Source organism: Gymnogyps californianus, chromosome 3 (genome assembly GCF_018139145.2).
Source record: "Gymnogyps californianus isolate 813 chromosome 3, ASM1813914v2, whole genome shotgun sequence".
Lineage (NCBI taxonomy): Eukaryota > Metazoa > Chordata > Aves > Accipitriformes > Cathartidae > Gymnogyps > Gymnogyps californianus.
Window position 1 is genome coordinate 114,935,032 of NC_059473.1, and position 7,335 is coordinate 114,942,366.

Below are 7,335 nucleotides of genomic sequence, written 5' to 3' on the forward strand. Positions count from 1 at the left end.
TTAGATCCCCCAAAACTCTCAGTGTATTGACATTAGGAATGATTTTTCTCAGTTTTAGGAAAAAAAAAAATTACATTCTGTCAATTCTGTAATCTACTGCATTTATTGTAATCCTTCGTTACATATAGATTGTGGATTTAGGGCTCAAACAAAGCTTTCGAAGCAAAAACTTTTAAAATGTGGGGAGAGAGATCAGTATATGAGCTCATTTTCTCTTGACTACAAACCTGACTGAGGGGCAAAGATGCCCTTGTTCGTTAATCTGCAGTGTAAATGAGTGAAAAGTTTTATGTGACGCAGGAAAAGTTTTTATCGGGAGAGATTAACCTTTCTTCTCCTTTATTTCTCATCTAATACATCACAAGACACTTTCTTTGGAAAGCAATTTTTCTTGTTATTGCTCAAAATCTGCTTGTCAACATTTCTCAGGCATAATCCCTTTGGTTTCTCTGTGGAAGACGACAATGCAACTCACTATCGTATACTCGGTGCTTAAACGATAGGGCTGTGAACTGACTGGAAATCCTCAAGGCTTGTATATAGGCACATGGAGTGAAGCCTTTCTGCCATGTATTTAAACATGGATAACCTCCAGCCCAGATGCCATATAACCAATATTAGAGCAACCTGGTGTTTGAAATATTAAGTCTTGCTGAGAGCTATGGTATGTTAGAATGAGCACAGCATGGCACAAACATGGCTATATGATTTCTGCAGGGGATATTAACTCAAATGCAGCATTTCACTAATGCAGCTACTTGGCTTCCCAACAGGAGCTTGCCCTCAGATTAATAAATAGGTATAATCTGTATGTGTCACTGGTTTCACCAGAGAGTCTGCCCATGCAGACTACAAGATAAACTCCGCTGTGGATGAAGACTCTTTAGTGAACATTAAATGTGCTCAAAAGATTCATTTTTTCTACCTATAATTTATTTGAAATATAAAATTACACTACTATGTGCTTGATGTACAAAGAACTTTAAAGAGAATTTTTAATGATCTTCAGGAGCTTTCCGAACTTGTCCACAATCCTTCAGATCTGAGATAAAAGACAGTCTGTACCTGCTGGCTCCACTAATAAATGATCTTCCATGTTGTAAACTCAGATTGTTTTGAGGCATTCCACCTTTACACAGAAAATTTTAAATCTCATACTTAATGATGTTGGCCTCATTTTCAGTGTCAGATTCTTAGCTAGTATCAGCTGATGCTGGATTCATTAGCTTCTTTGAATGGCTTAAATTTACACCAGCTGAGGATCTGGCTCCTATTCTTGAAAATCCAAGCCAACAAAAAAGGACTTTCCTCTCTGCTTCTTATAGGGCTTTCCAGTATTACAGCTACTAATCCCAGATGTAGCTTGTGCTGCTGACAGATGTCCTCAATAATTATATTATTGGGTCTTCTGCTTACTATGTTTAGCATGATACTGACATATGGCAATGCTGCGATGATACTGGGGCACTGAGCCAATGTTGTCATTTCCTATTTACAAAGTAATATGTTTGGGAACCAACATGAATTCAAATAGGAAGGAGCTTTCTGATGAGGGCCCCGCAGTCAGCGCTGGTTAGTGGGAGGCATAATATGTAAATGGAGAGATTAAGTGCTTTATTTTAATTAATCAACTACTTAATTAAAGGGGCAGGGCTGACAGCTGCATAATGACAGTTGGATCTTTGGAGGTTGAAACATTTTCTTCCTCTTTTCAGGCTCTCAACCTTCATGTCACCTTTCATTTCTTTCACTCCTTTTCCCACCCTCATGTCCTGCTGCTTCTTTCTCTGCAATACTTACAAAATTAGTCTCTTCCTCATCATCCCTGCTGCCCAGACATATTGCCTGTTTGGCATAAGTTCTCTTCTAGACTACCACGACCTCCCTTCTTCCCTTATTTTCCACATAATTTCCTATACAGCTGCAGACATTTTCTGCCTGTCCTCCCACTGCCTCAGTGGCTTTCGTGCTCTTTCACTGCTCTGTTCCCCAGTGCCAGAATTTTCCACAGGGATGATTCAGATATATCCTTTTCTGTTTGATGCTCAAGGATTTTGTGTCTCCTCTCAATTCACTTCCATAATGGACTTTCTACAGTGCCTCCTTTGACCTTCCTGGTTAGCAAAACAAATAAGCCTTGAAGCTTGTTTCAGTTTGGAGGAGATATGAGTGCTAAAATCAGGTGTTTTGCCGATCTCTTTTATTTACAAAGACTATGCAAAGCCCTGTTTAACTGAACTTAGGAGGAAGCAAACAAGAGGAGACCTTCCTGTTAGAACAGTTTCATGCCTCTTTCAGCCAGTACTTTACCCCCAAAAATCATTCTTGATAAGCTCTGTTTGTTTGTTTGTTTTGAGGGTCAGGCTCTCAACACTTGTTTGGAGAGTGACTAGCGTTTCTTTCCTCAGTGTTGTTTTTTCCACCTCAGTGCCCTGTGCACACATACATCTCTCCTGAGGTGTCATTCCCCCAAATCTTTTGTCAACGTGAACATCACAAGGGCATTGGTTTTGATGCATGTACTTTGCAGGAGGTTTTCTACAGATTTGGCCATCTGGTTGAAAAGTGTTTAACTTCATATTATCTATGGTAGCCCCCCCCCCCGCTACCAAAACCTTGCCACGCAAACCCAATACACAGATCTTATAGGCTGGTTTTAAGTGAGGTTCAACTGAGACCATAATTCTGAAAGAAAATGGTCAAAGGCAAAGACTCAAGTAAGATATGTCTTAGAGAAGGACCCCAGATGATAGAGTTACCCATTACAACGGGTTGGTCACTCACAACTACTAGGAGTATAGACACTTTTGCGGAACAGGATATTCTTGCCTAGTATCACATATGCTGTTTTATTTCCAACTCAGGTTTAAAGACAGAGACAATACAGAAGGTTGTAGACCTCAATTCTGATATTATCATGAGAAAGCAACACAGAACTTCACACCAGCTGTTTATAAAGATGGAGCTGCTCAGACTGAGACAGGTGCATGGTTTGATTCAGAAGTTCTGCAGCCCACAAGCCACTTGCAACCTGTGTTTTCTCTGCAAAGCAACAGATTCATTCAACCACTTTTGACAGAATAAACTAACTATGAAGACTGTAGCCAATACAGATCTTTTCCGGTTGTGCTGGTCCCTGTATGAATAACTGGGCACTTAGGGCCTGAAGTTGTCAGCCAATTAGAAGATGGAGCAGTCTGTCTTGCTGAGTTATTGACTAAGGTCCCTGGCTTTAGTCCAGAAAATCCTACATACCAGACTCCAGCTGCTTCTCTTGAATCCTGTCTATTCCAGCAGCAGATCTGCTCCAAGAGTACCATACCTAGATCGAAGAGTCTGTGTCTCATCCATTTATTTTTCAGGCTGATCAACCATACCAGTTGAAGCTAGACAATTAGAAGTCTAACAGTCTACCCTGGAGAGCACAGGTAGGATAGATCCTTCAGTAACAACCACAGAGCAGGAGACGATTGCCCTTGTGCCATCCAGATTTGGGTCCAGACAGATTGGGCAAGCCTAGCTGTATTACTGGGATTAGGACTGGTTGGTGCTTTTGTGGCTAGCAAGAGAGAGGACACCTAAATCAAGAGACAAATTTACAGACCTGAAGATGTGAAAAGAGATGCTTTCTATCTGTTGTGGTTTAACCCCAGCCAGCAACAGCTCACTCGCTCGCTCACTCCCCCCTGGTGGGATGGAGGAGAGAGTTGGGAGAGTAAAAGTGAGAAAACTCATGGGCTGAGATAAAAACAGTTTAATAGGTAAAGCAAAAGCCGCGAGCACAAGTAAACCAAAACAAGGAATTCATTCACTACTTCCCATCGGCAGGCAGGTGTTCAGCCATCTCCAGGAAAGGAGGGTTCCATCATGCCTAATGGTTACTTGGGAAGACAAATACCGTCACTCCGAACATCCCCCCCTTCCTTCTTCTTCCCCCAGCTTTATATGCTGAGCATGACATCATATGGCATGACATATCCCTTTGGTCAGTTGGGGTCAGCTGTCCCAGCTGTGTCCCCTCCCAACTTCTTGTGCACCCCCAGCCTACTCGCTGGTGGGGTGATGTGAGAAGCAGAAAAGGCCTTGGTTCTGTGTAAGCACTGCTCAGCAATAAAGAAAACATCCCTGTATTATCAACACTGTTTTCAGCACAAATCCAAACCATAGCCCCATACTAGCTACTATGAAGAAAATTAACGCTATCCCAGCCAAAACCAGCACACTGTCACATCCACAGTCAAAAATACAGTGAGTAAAGGACTTGGCACAGGAAGGAGAGATGGAGGGGCAATGAGAAACACCACATGAGTTGGGCTGCAACAAGCAGCTGCGTCAGACTGAACTGTGGCAAATCTGAGGACCGAGTGTTGCTCACAGAACCGGGGGCATGTAGAGAGCAAACCAACATGTGTGAATGAAATATGGCTCATTTCAGCAAAGATTCACCACTGTCAGTCTACTGAATTGCCAGTCCTCCCAAAGATTAACAGTTCTCTTCTGGAGTTCATACACTTGTGAAGAAACGTACCCCTTGAATACTCTGTGTGTGTGTTCAGGCTGAGAACACAGCTGAAAAATGGTGCTTTGACTCCATTGTTCAAAATGAAACAACTTTGGAATCAAAACAGTCTCAAAACTTTGGCAGTGAAAGTCAGGTGTTCCCTTCCCACTCAAACATGAATTCTGCAATGATGGAGATCTTTACCTTATTTGAAATTTTATATTATGGCAGGTACTTCCAGCTGCATCTGTTGAACACACAATACTGATTTCAATACAATGTACTGATCTACATTGCCATAGACACTACTCTTGTGACCACAATGTCCTACCAGCTATTGTCCGTCGATTAAAGGTTGAGGATTTAAGTGAATCAAAAACAATAATTGGATGAAACATTGAGGTGAAAGTCATAGTCTGAGATGCATTCAATGTTAGGTAGAAAATCAAGAATATCTCAATGACTACTTTGATGTCAGCTCACTTTTCCTTAAGCTCATTGTGGAGAAACCACATACTATGAATAAGAAACTTTGTTAGCTTGTTATTTGTGAAAGCGCATTACAAACCGAACTGTGAAGAAATTTTTGGTTTGGGACCTTCTTTTCTCCTTGCTCAAGAGAGCAGTGAAGATCTTTCTGATCATAGTTCCCTATATTGTGATCCTTAGCAAGGCATTTATACCATTTTCAGGACTTCCTTCCAGCTTCTTGAAATATATCTCCAGTGGATCCATTTCATCAGGGAAGCCAAAGTAACTACAACCTTTGAAACTATCAGGTTAAAGTGAAATGCCCAGAGGAAAATCGTGCAGCTGTGTCTGTCTTTTTTCTTCTGTAACATTAGAAGGATGGCAAACATTGAGGGGCCTTCCTGGCTCCCTCCATGCCCTTCATTCTTATGCCCTCTTACTTTGTGGATCTAAAGTCCACAGTGTCTTTAAAGTTCCTTTTTGACAGAGAGAGCATGTTGCCTGGTGAGACTTCCCCTCTCTGATGGAGGCAAACTCCCCTCTGCAGGCTGCACAAGGACAAATTGCTTGGGAAGAGCTAGAATCCCCTTCTCCAATGGTGTAACTCCCTTGACTTCAGTGACAGCAAAGAATTTGGCTACAGGATCATTTTGTATAATGTAGTGGTTAAAATCCCTGTTGCAGTTATTATCACATGAAGAAATCAGTTAAAAGCACTTTGATTCTTTGGCAAAGTCCTGAGCCCTCTGGATCTGATATTTCCAGAGCTTAGTATGTGGGCTGGTTACCACGCAACTGGAATTTTTGTTTGTTTTGGAAATACAAGATTTCTTTTTTCAGTGCATGGATTGGATGAAATTGCCAAGTGCAATAACGAAAATCTGAAACAATAAACAAAAAAATTATCCCTGCACATGATTTCCTTTTATGAGCTTGAAATTACTGATCTATTTCTCTGTATCTAACTGTTAAAGGATGTGCATGTTTTTAAAAAAAGGAAGCTATTCAAAGCAAAAAAAAACCCCAACCCCAAAATAAAACAACAACCCCGCATCATAAAATGAAATATAGAAAATGAAAAGAAAGGTGAAATAAAGGTATAACATGAAAAATATCTGTGGACACTACTGCCCTAGGAGAATCTCCCTACTTTCACCTCCTCTCCAGAAAGCATGAATTAATGGAATAAGTTTCCTATTATTCTAACATCTTAAGTATCTTTGCTTTCAGAAACTGGTATATTCAGAAAAAGTCCAATGTTACTGTCTAACAACACATTGATAATGAGCTGTTACTTCTTCACCTAGTATATATTAAGGCAATCACTGAAATGTTAACACACCATATGCATGAAATAAGTATGGTAGGTAATACGTCTTGATGACCTCTGTGTAGAACCCCATTCAAAGAAAGACATATGTTGCAACAGACAGTAATGTGTCACCTAAAATCTAGACTCCTTGGAGTAGGGGTGGAAAACACATCAGCCACTCACAGATGGGAGAGAAGGGTGCTGACAGCAGCCGGCTTGTTCTTCCAGCTGGAGACAGAAATATATCTGAAAATGTGCATCTCTCTCTGTCTTGAGCTTTGACATCCAGTGTATATGTATAGTTGATGTTTGCTCCTCAGTTAAGCCAGAATGCAGACCCTTGCTATCTCTGTTAATTTGTGAGCGGCTACAAAATCAAGTGTTTTGCTGCCGATAACTGGAACAGAAGAAAGCCCTTCTTAGCTTAAGGGAACCAAACTCAGATCTCCTCTACTCTAAGAGGATAACCATAAGCTTATAGGTACGTTCACCACTCCTCAAGCAGTTCACATGGTAACCACAGTCCAGCTAACAAGTGTGGGACCAAAAATACAGAAAGTAAGACAAGGTGTAATAGCATTTTCTGTTCTGCTGCTGTGGATTGCTTCTGCATTTCAATTTAAACAGACAAACACACATAAAAGGAAATGATGTACAGAGCAGAACCATTTCTGCTCTCTCCCAACAGTGTTTAAATCACTGGACTACAAAATTATGCTTTCTCTTACCTGTTCTTTCTCTGGTCTCATGACTTGTACATCCTTTGTTGCAGAGTTGCCCATTTTCAAGACTAAGGGGAAAAAATAGAGTTGCAGTTTTCAGCATGAAATTTTAAATTATACATATTCTATTCCCTGTGCAAAATCGTTAACGAATAAACTGCTCTGGCACCTCTTTTTATTGTGTTTCACAGTGGAAGTCGTTGTGACATATTTTATTCTGAACTCCATGCTCTCAGAATGTGTTAAGTCTGATGTAAGGGGTACAACATACTTAAGAGACTTCCAATGTATAAACAGATTCAGGGCTTTAGATTAGACTGCTGTCCTGA